The following is a 12584-nucleotide window of genomic DNA, read 5'->3' as shown; positions in this document are numbered from 1 at the left end:
GCATAGGTTTAAAGGTAATACAACACATCAGATATCCACTTCCTGTCAGAATCTGTCTCAGGGTTTTGCCTGCCAAATGAGTTCTGTTATACTCACAGACACCATTCAAACAGTTTTAGAAACTTTAGGGTATTTTCTATCCATATATAATAAGTATATGCATATTCTAGTTACTGGGTAGGATTAGTAACCAGATTAAATCGGGTACGTTTTTTTATCCAGCCGTGAAAATACTGCCCCCTAGCCCCAACAGGTTAACTGCCTTGTTCAGGGGCAGAACAACAAATTTGTACCTTGTCAGCTCGGAGATTCAAACTTGCAACCTTTCGGTTACCAGTCCATCGCTCTAAACACTAGGCTACGCTGATGCTTTGTCTGTTGTAGGAGTAATCAAAGCAAACATAAGCACGACACAACAGCCTGTCTAGCGATTTCATATAATTTTTTTAGGAGGGGAGTAGGCCTACATGCAGCTATGTAGGCAAGCTATATGTACACAGCATAACAACAAGCAAGATAGGCAGTCAATTGCGATTTAATGTGCAAACATTGGCTATTGTGAGGCAGACAGATTTTTTCAGCAACTCTGGCTATAGTATATGGCAGCATATAAGGATAAAGATTACATCACCACATAAAACACTGATTGTGTGTAAAATGTAATTAAATAACACATTCAGATCCTTCATTTTGAGAAATACGTTTCCAGAGGGGCAGGACTGGGGCGGGACGGGGGCGGGGCAAGCCGCGAAAACTACGTATTCGTAGCCTAGGCCTTCACTGATTGCACATAAAGGAAGATAGATCGTACATGATAGAGTGCTTGCTTTGTTATTCAACTGATCTTGAGTCCTTTCTGTCATCCTACGAACCCCGTTCACTGCTGCTCGCAGCTATATTTTGGGAGATGTTACTTTTTTCGTGTCCAGGCTCTTTACTGATCTGTCCCATTGCAAGACATTGGGGGCTCGACTTCCCATCTTCGAATTTCCTTTAGGATAGATTCTGTTTGTGCTCCAATAATACTTTTGCATGTTATGTGATTGAAATTATGCCTTTAATGCGGGTGATGTTGTCTGATCCAATGGTGGTGTAGAATTTGTTGTGCTTTCAGAGTTCATCATTAGCTGCCGCTCTGCCTGATATAAATCGCTCGACTCTGAGGCTCTCATTTGAAGCTGAGAAGCAGAAGGGGGATAATCGCGGGCTAGCCACAGCTGCTCAGATTAAAGTGATGCTCCAGAACCTTTGTTCCAGTAGTTTTGAAAATCAGGGCCGGAATAATGCAGGAGTTTACAGGGCTGAAGCCCCTGGGCCCAGGCCCGTAGCGGGCCCGAGAGGCAAAAAATACATTCAATAAATACATATATACCGTATACACTGAGTGTACAAAACATTAGGAACACCTGCTCTTTCCATGACAGACTGACCAGGTGAATCCAGGTGAAAGCTATGATACCTTATTGTTGTCAATTGTTAAATCCACTTCAATCAGTGTATATTAAGGGGAAAATACAGGTTAAAGAAGTATTTTTAATCCTTGAGACCATTGAGACATACTGTAGATTGTGTATGTGTGCCATTCAGAGGGTGAATGGACAAGACAGAAGATTTAAGTGCCTTTGAACAGGGTATGGTAGTAGGTACCTGGCGCACTGGTTTGAGTGTGTCAAGAACTGCAACGCTGCTGGATTTTTCACGCTCAACAGTTTCCTCAGTGTATCAAAAATGATCCACCACCCAATGGACATCCAGCCAACTTGACACAACTGTGGGAGGCATTGGAGTCAGCATGGGCCAGTATCCCTGTGGAATGCCTTCGAGATCTTGTAGAGTCCATCCCCAACAAATTGAGGCTGTTTTTAGGGAAAAAGGGGGTGCAACTGAATATTAGGAATGGTGTTATTAATGTTATTAATGTTTTGTACACTCAGTGTACCTCTTACATCTAGATGTGCCGCTAGCGGAACGCCTCGCCAATGTCCAATGATAGAGCGTGCCGCGAATTACAAACTCCTCAAAAATCCAAAAACTTACATTTTTCAAACATATGACTATTTTACACCATTTTAAAGACAAGACTCTCCTTTCTCTAACCACATTGTCCGATTTCAAAAAGGCTTTACAACGAAAGCAAAACATTAGATTATGTCAGGAGAGTACCCAGCCAGAAATAATCACACACCCATTTTTCAAGCTAGCATATATGTCACAAAAACCAAAACCACAGCTAAATGCAGCACTAACCTTTGATGATCTTCATCAGATGACACTCCTAGTACATTATGTTATACAATACATGCATGTTTTGTTCAATCAAGTTCATATTTATATCAAAAACCAGCTTTTTACATTAGCATGTGACATTCAGAACTAGCATACCCACCGAAAACTTCCGGTGAATTTACTAAATTACTCACGATAAACGTTCACAAAACACATAACAATTATTTTAAGAATTATAGATACAGAACTCCTTTATGCAATCGCGGTGTCTGATTTTAAAATAGCTTTTCGGTGAAAGCACATTTTGCAATATTCTGAGTAGATAGCCCGGCCATCATGGCTAGCTATTTTGACACCCACCAAGTTTGGCACTCACCAAACTCAGATTTACTCTAAGAAAAATTGGATTACCTTTGCTGTTCTTCGTCAGAATGCACTCCCAGGACTTCTACTTCAACACCCAATGTTGTTTTGGTTCCAAATAATCCATAGTTATATCCAAATAGCTCAGTTTTGTTCTTGCGTTCAAGACACTATCCGAAGGGTGACGCGCCGGCGAGTATCGTGACAAAAAAATTCTAAATATTCCATTACCGTACTTCGAAGCATGTCAAACGCTGTTTAAAATCCATTTTTATGCGATTTTTCTCGTAAAATAGCGATAATATTCCGACCGGGAGATCTTGTTTTCGTTCAAACACTGAAAATAGAAAATGGAGTCTTCACATGCACGCGTGCACCCGTGTCATTGTTCTCAGAACGACCACTTTCCAAAAGCCCTACTGTTTTTTGCCCAGAGACTGCAGAGTCATCATTCCCCGTTCTGGCGCCTTCTGAGAGCCTATGGGAGCCTTAGAAAATGTCACGTTACAGCAGAGATCCTCTGTTTTTGATAAAGAGGCTATAGAAGGACAAGAAATGGTCAGAGAGGGCACTTCCTGTATGGAATCTTCTCAGATTTTGGCCTGCCATATGAGTTCTGTTATACTCACAGACACCATTCAAACAGTTTTAGAAACTTTAGGGTGTTTTCTATCCAAATCAAACAATTATATGCATATTCTAGTTTCTGGGCAGGAGTAATAACCAGATTAAATCGGGTACGTTTTTTATCCGGACGTGAAAATACTGCCCCCTATCCTAAACAGGATATTTCATGAATAGTACAAGTCATTCAAAACGCCTTGTGAACTTCCATTGATACATGGCAATAGATATTAAAATAAACCTTATTTTTTTCATCTGAAATGTCAATTTGTTTTAGATACAAGGTTTTTCCAGGACGCCGACAATATGACTGGTAAGTCGTAAAATTCCATGTCAGACGTTGTGGAAATCAACATTTTGTCTGGTCAAATTAGAAGGACTGTGGCTGCTCTTCCATGCTATAGTTAAACATAATAGCAATGTGATACACACGCACATCACAATGAAAATATTGTTTTTATTCTTGGGGAGCATGAAGTCATACATGCCTATCTAGTCACACTTTATCTGTTTAGTTTGCTGTCAGAAGTAACATTGTTAATTTTAGGGATACACAATGTAAGGTAAAGAGACTATGAAGAGAGAGCTGAAAGTGGCTGGAATAGGCCATCACACTGGGACTCTTACCATGGTGTGTGTGTATTTGTGTCTTTTTGTTTCTGCATTGTGTGCATGTGCTTGCACATCTGCATGTGTGTAAAGCTCACTTTTTTGTAGTGATTTGAGCCCAGTTGAATGTCACATCTCTAGTTATTAGTAGATATCAACTCTGACAGTGGCACGTCATTCTCTATCCCTTAAAGGAGATGAGAGAAAGGGGTGAGCCATTAGGAGATATGGGGACAGTGGCTGAGTAAGAGCTGGGACTATGGAGCCTTGCGTGCTACTCAATCCTGTTCTGAGGGGACCAACTGAGAGAGAAATTAACGTCTCTTTGTTCAAAACCCTGGATACTGTGCACACAGGGAACTATGCAACAATGATGTACTTGACTTAGCTGCAGGTTCATAAATGTGCATTGTTGGAATTTGGGAAATGTACTTCCAAAAGAATCACCTAATTTTATTTTGGTCTGGTTTGATGATGTATTTCAGCTGCCTTCCCCAGAACAGAATGTGTTTTTTGAAGTGTTTTTTGAATGGCGTGACTTTTGATAGATGAAAGTATACTGTACCTCACCCTCATCTGTATTCAAATAAGTTACTAAAAAGTTTGTGGCCAACGTGTTGTGTGACAACTGCACATTTTAGAGTGGCCTTTTATGGTCCCCAGCACAAGGTGCTCCTGTGTGGTATGCCACACATGTTAGGCGGATGGATTACCTTGGCAAAGGAGAAATTCTAACTAACAGGGATGTAGACAAATTTGTGCACAACATTTAAAATAAATAATCATTTTTTGCATATGGTACATTTCTGGGATCTTTTATAACAGCTCATGAAACATGGGACCAACACTTTACATGTTGCGTTTATATTCTTGTTCAGTATATATACTGTATACATACATATGGGGAATAGTCAGGTGCAATCTATCAGTCGGATGTTGGTTTATCTGATTATGCGTGACCCTCAACACAGTGTTATTACATTGGCTTATTACTCAGACCCTCTCGGGGGCAGGAGCAGGTGTTGCAGTTGGGGATGTAGGGAGTAAGAGCCAGGCACACACTTGGGCATGTGAGTGAGCGCCCCACCCACACGCACAAACACACACAGTTGATCTTTTCAGAACTTTTTGTCATACAAGGATTCACCAGTAGAGATCATACGGATAGCAAGAGAAAGAGAACATTATATTGACTCAATGATTACATCACACATACTGTACTAGTAGCTGGGATGTACCAACTACACCCACAGAGGGGTGAGCCCTTATCACAGAGAGAGTGTCCATCCTGACTAGTTTATAAAGGTAGAGGGAGGCAAACAGCCGTTAATGAAAAAAGGCAGCTGCCATATCATCAATTACGGCTGTGTTCTGCACCATCTCCCAGACAGAGGCGGTAATAATATACATTAAGCCACCACACGTTTGGGAGTTTCCCAATTCACACCTGGCCCAATTGCCGCGTATTTGCATACTTGGGAGGGTCCCGTTCCACAAAGTGGCCCTGTGCAAAACAGATAAGGACATTAAAAAGCCAGAGAGCCAAGGTTCCTCTCCCTCTCCACACATGAATATTTCCAGGCCTTTTCATCTCCTGACTGAACCATGTGTCTGGGGAGAGGGGTATTAAACTTATCTCCACAATTACCACTGAACCCCCCGAATTGTATCATTTCTCAGAGTAATAGAGAGCAGGCGGAGGAAATCTCCAGAGTTTTTTTGTGTGCATATTCCTGCAGCGTAATACCTTGGGGTGCGGAAACATGAATGCATTAAACCATATATCCTTATAAAGACATCTGTGCTTAACCCCAATACCTTCCAACCTCTCCAGAACCACACAGGAGCACAGGATGGGTCGCTGAGGGGGAGCCAGGCCATGTATAGTGCCTTCAGAAAGTATTCACACCCCTTGACTTTTTCCTCATTTCATTGTGTTGGATTAAAATGCATTTAAGTTGGAATTTTTTGTCAACGATCTAAACAAAATACTCTGTAATGTGGAAGTGGAAGAAGATGTTTAACATTTGTAAATAATTAATGAAAAATTAAACACTAATATATCTTGATTAGATAAGTATTCAACCCTCTCTGAGTCAATACATGTTAGAATCACCTTTGGCAGGGATTACAGTTGTGAGTCTTTCTGGGTAAGTCTTTAAGAGCTTTCTACACCCGGATTGTGCAACATTTGCCCATTCCTCTTTACAAAATGATTCAAGCCCTGTCAAATTGGATGTTGATCATTGCTAGACAACCATTTTCAGTACTTGCCATAGATTTTCAAGCAGATTTAAGTGAAAACTGTAACTCGGTCACTCAGGAACATTCACTGTCTTCTTAGTAAGCAACTCCAGTGTAGAATTGGCCTTGTGTTTAGGTTATTGACCTGCTGAAAGGTGAATACATCGTCCAGTGTCTGGTGGAAAGCAGACTGAACCAGGTTTTCTTCTAGGATTTTGCCTGCGCTTAGCTCCATTACATTTATTTTTTATCCTGAAAAACTTCCCAGTCCTTAATGATTACAAGCATACCCATACCATGATGAAGCCACCACTATGCTTGAAAATATGGAGAGTGGTACTTAGTAATGCGTTGAATTAGATTTGCCCCAAACATAACAATTTGTATATTGGACAAAAAGTTCATTGCTTTGCCTCATTTTTTGCAGTTTTACTTTAGTGCCCTGTTGCAAACAGGATGCATGTTTTAGAATATTTGTATTCTGTACAGGCTTCCTTCTTTTCACTTTGTCAATTAGGTTAATATTTTGGAATAACTATAATGTTGTTCATTGTAACGGATTTTCTTAGAGAAGTGGAGGAGTCAGGCGCAGGACACAGGGATGAAGGTAAACCAAACGTGTTTACTAAAATTTATCAATCCATCTTCTCATAAAAAATACATAGTTAGGAGAAACACCTCCAACTACACAAAACAGACAAACAATCACCGACAAGACAAACAGGAAATGCAGAGGTTTAAATAATGAACATAATTAGGGAAACTCAAAACAGGTGTACACAATAAAGACAAAACCAAACGAACAGTGAAACATCGATCGGTGGCAACTAGTAAGCCGGTGACGTCGACCGCCGAACGTTGCCCGAACAAGGAGAGGGGTCGACTTCGGCGGGAGTCGTGACAGTACCCCCCCCCCCCCCGACGCGCGCCGACACCGGCCTCGGGGACGACCCGGAGGACGGGGAGCAGGGCGATCCGGACGGAAGCGATGAAAATCCTGGATTAACGATGGATCCAGGATATCTTCCGCCAGTACCCAGCTTCGCTCCTCCGGGCCATACCCCTCCCACTTCACGAGGTACTGAAGGCCCCTCGCCCGACGCCTGGAGTCCATAATGGCTCGTACGGTATATGCCGGGGCCCCCTTGATGTCCAGAGGGGGCGGAGGAACCTCCCGTACCTCCGACTGCTGGAGCGGACCAGTTACCACCGGCCTGAGGAGAGACACATGGAACGAGGGGTTAATATGATAATCAGGGGGAAGTTGTAACCTATAACAAACCTCGTTCAATCTCCTCAGGACTTTAAATGGCCCCACAAACCGCGGACCCAGCTTCCGGCAGGGCAGGTGAAGGGGCAGGTTTCGGGTCGAGAGCCAGACCCGATCCCCCGGTGCATAAACCGGGGCCTCACTGCGGTGGCTGTCGGCACTCGCCTTTTGCCGCCTGATGGCTCGTTGAAGACGTACATGGGCAGCGTTCCATGTCTCCTCCGAGTGCCGAAACCATTCATCCACCGCAGGAGCCTCGATCTGGCTCTGATGCCATGGTGCCAGGACCGGCTGATACCCTAGCACACACTGAAAAGGGGTAAGGTTAGTGGAAGAGTGGCGTAAGGAATTTTGGGCCATCTCCGCCCAAGGGATAAATGATGCCCACTCTCCCGGCCGGTCCTGGCAATAGGACCGCAGAAACCTACCCACCTCTTGGTTGACTCTTTCCACCTGCCCATTACTCTCGGGGTGGAACCCTGAGGTAAGACTGACCGAGACCCCCAGGTGTTCCATAAACGCCCTCCAGACTCTAGACTTAAATTGGGGACCCCGATCAGAGACTATATCCTCAGGCACCCCGTAGTGCCGGAATACATGGGTAAATAGGGCCTCCGCAGTCTGTAGGGCCGTAGGGAGACCGGGCAAAGGAAGGAGACGGCAGGACTTAGAAAACCGATCCACAACGACCAGGATCGTGGTGTTCCCCCGTGATGGTGGAAGAGCCGTCACGAAATCCACCGATAGGTGTGACCACGGTCGTTGCGGAACGGGAAGGGGTTGTAATTTCCCTCTGGGCAGATGTCTAGGTGCCTTGCACTGTGCGCATACCGAACAGGAGGAGACATAAACCCTCACGTCCTTGGCTAACGTGGGCCACCAATACTTCCCCGTAAGGCAGCGCACCGTCCGACCTATACCAGGATGACCAGAGGAGGGTGATGTGTGGGCCCAACAGATCAAACGATTGCGAACATCAAACGGCACGTACACGCACCCAACGAGACACTGGGAGGGAGTGGGTTCTGCACGTGACACCCGTTCGATGTCCGCGTCCACCTCCCATACCACCGGTGCCACCAGGCATGAGGCTGCAATTATGGGAGTGGGCTCTGTGGACCGCTCCTCTGTATCATACAGCCGGGACAGTGCGTCTGCCTTGACGTTCTGGGAACCTGGTTTATAAGAAAGAGTGAAAGAAAAGCGTGTGAAAAACATAGCCCACCTAGCCTGGCGAGGGTTCAGTCTCCTCGCTGCCCGAATATACTCCAGATTTTGGTGGTCAGTCCAAATGAGGAAAGGGTGTCTAGCCCCCTCAAGCCAACGTCTCCACGCTTTCAGAGCCCCGACAACAGCTAACAACTCCCTATCCCCCACGTCATAGTTTCGCTCCGCTGGGCTGAGCTTCTTCGAAAAGAAAGCACAGGGGCGGAGTTTTGGTGGGTTACCCGAGCGCTGAGATAGCACAGCCCCTATTCCAGCCTCGGATGCATCCACCTCAACTATGAACGCTAAGGAGGGATCAGGATGCGCCAGCACTGGAGCCGTGGTAAACAGAGCCTTCAGGTTACCAAAAGCTCTGTCCGCCTCAGCCGACCACCGCAACCGCACCGGTCCCCCCTTCAGTAAGGAGGTAATGGGAGCCGCCACCTGGCCAAAGCCCCGGATAAACCTCCGGTAGTAGTTGGCAAACCCTAAAAACCGCTGCACCTCCTTTACCGTGGTTGGAGTCGACCAATTACGCACGGCTGAAATGCGGTCAGTCTCCATCTCCACCCCTGACGCGGACAAACGGTACCCAAGGAAGGAGACGGATTGTTGAAAGAACAGACATTTCTCCGCCTTGACGTAAAGGTCATGCTCCAACAGTCGACCAAGCACCGTACGCACAAGGGACACATGCTCAGCGCGGGTGGTGGAGTATATGAGAATATCATCTATATACACCACTACACGCCGCCTGTGCAGGTCCCTGAAGATCTCATCCACAAATGATTGGAAGACGGATGGAGCATTCATTAACCCATACGGCATGACGAGGTACTCATAGTGCCCAGATGTAGTGCTAAATGCCGTCTTCCACTCATCCCCTCCCCTGATACGCACCAGATTGTACGCGCTCCTGAGGTCCAATTTTGTGAAGAAGCGCGCCCCGAGCAATGACTCTGTCATACTGGCGATCAGAGGTAGCGGGTAACTGTATTTCACAGTAATCTGGTTCAAACCTCGATAGTCAATGCACGGGCGTAAACCTCCATCCTTCTTTTTCACAAAAAATAAGCTTGAGGAGACAGGTGAAATGGAGGGCCGAATGTATCCCTGTCCCAGAGATTCAGCGACATATGTTTCCATAGCCGCCGTCTCCTCCTGTGACAGAGGATACACGTGACTCCTGGGAAGTGCAGCACCCTCCAGGAGATTTATCGCACAATCCCCGGTCGATGGGGTGGTAATTGAGTCGCCTTCCTTTTACAGAAGGCGATTGCCAAATCGGCATATTCGGGGGGAATGTGCATGGTGGAAACCTGGTTTGGACTCTCCACCGTAGTAGCACCTAAGGAAACACCTGAACACCTCCCTGAACACTGACAGGACCATCCCTTGAGAACCCTCTGTTGCCACGAAATAAGAGGATCATGAGAAGCCAACCAGGGAAGCCCCAATACAACGGGAAACGCAGGAGCGTCAATCAGAAAGAGACTAATACTCTCTTCATGACTCTCCTGCGTCACCATAGCAATGGGAACTGTGACCTCCCTAATCAGCCCAGACCCCAAAGGACGACTATCTAGGGCATGTATAGGGAAGGGAACATCAACGGGAACAATAGGAATCCCTAATCTATTGGCCAAAGACCAATCTATAAAGTTCCCAGCTGCGCCTGAATCTACTAGCGCCTTATGCTGGGAATGCGGGGAAAACCCCGGAAATCTTATAGATAACCACATGTGAGCAACAGGGGAGTCTGGGTGAGTCGTGTGCCTACTCACCTGAGATGAACCACCAGTGTTTCGCCTACCACCTCGACTACCTGGAAAACCTCCCCAGCACCGACCAGCAGTGTGTCCTCTGTGGTCACCTCTGGTGCATGGAACGGTTTCCCCTCCGGTCTCCCTAGTACCAGCCCCGCCCAACTCCATAGGTGTTGGGTTTAAGGGACTGGAGGATGGAACCAACGGACCCCGATCCGGACGTCCGCGGGAGGCCAGCAGGTTATCCAGCTGGATAGATAAGTCCATCAGCTGGTCCAGGTGGATGGTGGTGTCCCTGCAGGCTAGCTCCCTACGAACGTCCTCTCGCAAACCACACCTGTAGTGATCGATCAGGGCCCGCTCATTCCATCCTGCACCAGCCGCCAGAGTTCTAAAATCCAGTGCAAACTCCCGAGTGCTCCTCATCTCCTGCTTTAAATGGAACAAGCGCTCTCCCGCCGCTTTTCCTTCTGGTGGATGATCAAACACTGCCCGAAAGCGGCGGGAGAAGTCCTCGTAGTTTTCCCGAGTCGGGTCTTCCACCTCCCAGATAGCGTTGGCCCACTCTAGGGCTTTACCAGTCAAACACGAGATGAGGGCGCTCACTCTCTCGCGTCCCGAGGGCGGCGGCTGGACAGCCGTCAGGTAGAGCTCTAGCTGGAGTAGGAACCCCTGACACCCGGCAGCTGCTCCGTCATACGCTCCCGGGAGCGAGAGCCGAATCCCACCGGATCCAGACGGCGGTTGGATAGGATCCAGAGTTGTGCCGGGTGGTGGTGTGGCTGGGTCGACGGGACAGCCTTTCCTCTCCACTCTCTCCATGGTCAGCAGCACGCAATCCATGGCCGTCATTAGATCCTGGATCATTTTAGCCTGCTGCTGAACATGCTCCTCTAGATGACTAGGAGAACTGGCTGCTCCTGCTGACTCCATTTGTGGTCGGTGATTCTGTAACGGATTTTCTTAGAGAAGTGGAGGAGTCAGGCGCAGGACACAGGGATGAAGGTAAACCAAACGTGTTTACTAAAATTTATCAATCCATCTTCTCATAAAAAATACATAGTTAGGAGAAACACCTCCAACTACACAAAACAGACAAACAATCACCGACAAGACAAACAGGAAATGCAGAGGTTTAAATAATGAACATAATTAGGGAAACTCAAAACAGGTGTACACAATAAAGACAAAACCAAACGAACAGTGAAACATCGATCGGTGGCAACTAGTAAGCCGGTGACGTCGACCGCCGAACGTCGCCCGAACAAGGAGAGGGGTCGACTTCGGCGGGAGTCGTGACATTCATCCACCCTCAGAGTTCTCCTATCACAGTCATTAAACTCTGTAACTATTTTAAAGTCACCATTGGCCTCATGGTGAAATCCCTGAGCTTCTTTGTTCCTCTCCGGCAACTGAGTTGGAAAAGACACCAGTATCTTTGTAGTGACTAAGTATATTGATACACCATCCAAAGTGTAATTAATAATTTCACCTGTTCACTAATTTCACCATGCTCAAAAGGATATTCAATGTGAGTCATTGAAACGTGTTAACCCTCGCAAGGCTGCTGGCCCAGACGGCATCCCTAGCCTCGCCCTCAGAGCTTGTGCATACCAGATAGCTGATGTGTTTTCGGACATTTTTCTCTTGCTCAGGCCATTATCCCCACCTGCTTCAAGATGTCCGCTATCATCCCCATGCCCAAGAAAGGGAAAGTAACTGAACTGAATGACTGCCGATCGGTAGCACTCACTTCCATCGTGAAGTGCTTAGAGAGACTAGTCAAAGACCACATCACCTCCTCCCTCCCCGATACACTATCCAATTCACCTTCCCCCTGACAGATCCACAGACAAGGCAATCGCACACTGCCGTCACCCACCTAGACAAAAGGAATGTGAGCATGCTGTTAATCGACTACAGTTCGGCATTCAGTAGCATAGTGCCTTATAAGCTCACCACAATGCTCATGGCCCTGGGACTGAACTGCTTCCTATGCAACTGGGTCTTGGACTTCCTTACGGGCCCACCCCCAGGTGGTGAAGGTATGCAACATCACCTCCTTCACACTGGTCCTCAATACGGGGGCCCCACAAGGGTGTGTCCTCAGTCCCCACCTGTACTCCCTGTATACACACAACTAAGCAGCCTCACACAGTTCCAAATCCATCATCAAGTTTGCTGACGACATGACAGTAGTAGGTCTGGTTACCAACAACAACGAGATTGCCAACCTCCTCTCTGTAGGCTCTCTAATGGCATGGTGCCAGGCAAAC

Source organism: Salmo salar, chromosome 18, assembly GCF_965601325.2.
Source record: "Salmo salar chromosome 18, fSalSal1, whole genome shotgun sequence".
NCBI classification, from domain to species: domain Eukaryota; kingdom Metazoa; phylum Chordata; class Actinopteri; order Salmoniformes; family Salmonidae; genus Salmo; species Salmo salar.
The sequence above is the reverse complement of the archived record's forward strand: the minus strand, read 5'-3'. Positions refer to the sequence as shown.